This window comes from Mustela erminea, chromosome 5 (assembly GCF_009829155.1).
Source record: "Mustela erminea isolate mMusErm1 chromosome 5, mMusErm1.Pri, whole genome shotgun sequence".
NCBI classification, from domain to species: domain Eukaryota; kingdom Metazoa; phylum Chordata; class Mammalia; order Carnivora; family Mustelidae; genus Mustela; species Mustela erminea.
In genome coordinates, this window is record NC_045618.1 from 38067994 (window position 1) to 38070973 (window position 2980).

Genomic DNA, 2980 nt, shown 5'->3' on the forward strand with positions numbered 1-2980 from the left:
AAGCAGACTCCCCGCTGAGAAGAGAGCCCAATGTGGGGCTCGATCCCAGGACTCTGAGATCATGACCTGAGCCGAAAGCAGAGTTTTTACCCCCCTGAGCCACCCAGGTGCCCCATGACTTTTTAATGTATTCTCTGGGTTTGATTTTCTAATAGTTTGCTCTTATTTGTGTGTCTGTTATATTATAATTTTGTTGTTATATTTTTATATCAGGTTTATGCTGGACTCATAAAATAAGTTATGAATAAATTTTCTCTCTCTATTCCTTGAAGAGGTTTTGGAAGATTAGTACTATTTCTTTCTTAAATATTCCAAGAATTTACCAGTAAAGACCTTTAGGCTTGACATTTTCTTTGGGGTTATGTTTTTAATTATAGATTTAATATATTTAACAACTATTCAAATTTTTTTCTGATTTTTCTTGTGTCAATTTGATAAATCGTCATTTTTTTTTTAAAGATTTTATTTATTTATTTGAGAGAGAAACAGTGAGAGAGAGCATGAGCGAGGAGAAGGTCAGAGAGCGAAGCAGACTCCCCATAGAGCTGGGAGCCTGATGCGGGACTCGATCCCGGGACTCCGGGATCATGACCTGAGCCGAAGGCAGTCGTCCAACCAACTGAGCCACCCAGGCGTCCCGATAAATCGTCATTTTTAAAGAAAATCTTCCAGGGGGGCCTGGGTGACTCAGTTAAGCATCTGACTCTTGATTTCAGCTCAGGTCATGATCTTAGGGTCCTGAGATCAAGCATTGCACAGACCTCTGTGCTCAATGAGGTGTCTGCTTGAGGATTCTTTTCTCTCCCTGTGTCCCCCCACCTACACACAGTCTAAAATAAATAAATAAATCTTTAAAGGAAATCTTCCATTTTACTTAGGTTGTCACATTTATTTGTATAAAACTGTTCATAATTATCTTGCAAAGAGTTTATCAAATTTATTGGCATTCTAAAAGGACAAAATTCTGACTTTGCTGATTTTTCTCCATTTTATGTCAGCTTTCTATTTTATCAATTTTTGTTTTAACTTTAACTCTTTTCCTCCTATTTTCTATTCTTTTTCTATTTCTTAAGATTGTAACTTAGAAATTGATTTTTTTCTTTTCTAATATTTGTATTTAAAGTAATTTTTACTGTAAGCACTATGAATCAATAGGTCCAATCAGGAGAGAGAAAACACACAGTAATTTCAAAAAGTTTAACATAATAAATGATTGACTAACATAACATAATAAAAAAAGAAAAGAAAAAATAAAGAGTTATTAATGCCACCAGTGGACTGGAGTAATGATGGATTGGTCAGCAAAACATAAAGAACATTCTACAGCTACTACCTCCGCAGCTAAGATAGCACACCCAAGAGAGAGACCGCCTCAAGGCCTGAGATTCAGACCTTGTTGTGGAAGGTTGCTGTAGCTCACTGAATGGCAGAGAAGTTCTTACAGCACCATATTGGTAAAAACTGTGCTGGAAATCCACCCTCTGAAGTGCCAGGGAAACCTCAGAGCAGACACTTTGCTACAAAGCTGCCCAACGGAGGTTCAGGTGAAGCTCCTGGCCATTGTGAACTGCAGAAGCCTAGTGCTGGGGAAAGTAATGTTTCCTGGAGAAGCTTGCCCAGCAAGCATACCAGAATGAGGAAGCAAAAACAGTTTGCCCCTGCAGTGTGTTTCCAGTGCCCTCTAATGACAAAGTTCTAGCCAGCAAGGAAAAATATTTAAAAGGACCAAAATCTGTTTACAAAAAGCTAGCAAATAGGTGGAATTTGGAGCAGAGAGGCAAAAAATAATAAATAGCACACACTGCTTTTACTATATCCCATGAATTTTAATGTGCTGAATTTTTATTATCTAATTGTTATTGTGCTTTCTTGACTACTGGGTCAAGAAATATATATTTCTTTATATATTAATATATGTTTAATATTAATGTATTTAATATTCAAATATTCAAATAAATTCAATACATTTAAATAAATTAAAGTTAAATATTTGATAATTCACTTTAATCTATATGTTATAGTAATATATTATTAAATTTGATATATATTTCATAATATATATTTATATATAAAGTAAATCAAATTTGTTAATTTTGTTCAGATTTCGATATAATTTATAATTTTTGTTATCTAGTCATTCTGTGGTGTCTAATACACCAGAAGTAGGTATATTAAACTGTAATTAGGGTTCTATTCTTCTATTAATACTTAGGTACACTGTCTCAAGCTATGTTAAAACAGACATAAAAATTTAGGATTATTTTGTCTTCCTGTTGAATTGCCCCTTTTAGCTTTAGGAAATGCCACCCTTTATTTGTGATATACTTCTTGCCTTAAAGGTAACTTTGATATTAATATAACCACACAAGCTTTTTTTTAGGTTACTGTTTGCATGCTCTATCATGTCCATTCTTTTTCTTTCAATCTGTGTACTTATATTTAAAGCATAACAACATATACTTGACTTGTTTTTTAAAATCCAGTCTGAAAATCTTTGTCTTTGATTTGGGAGTGTGTAGTCCATTTGTACTTCATGTAATTACTCATATAACTAATTCTTTAAAAGATTTTATTTATTTATTTGACAGGCAGAAATCACAGGTAGGCAGAGAGGCTGACAGAGAGAGAGGAAGGGAAGGAAGCAGGCTCCTTGCTGAGCAGAGAGCCCAAATCGGGGCTCGAACCTAGGACCCTGGGATCAGGACTAATCCGAAGGCAGAGGCTTTAACCCACTGAGCCACCCAGGTGTCCCTCATATAACTAATTTTAAGTTTACCATCTTGCTTGTATATTTTTTCTCTTATCCTTTCTTTCTCTTTTCCTTCTTTTCTGTTTTTTTTATGTCATTATTTTATATTACTTAGTTTATTAGCTTTTCTTAAATTCAGGCTTATTGAGATGTAATTTCCATACAGTAAAATTCATAATTTTTACTATATAGTGTTATGAGATTTGACAAATGTAACAAATTGTGAAACCA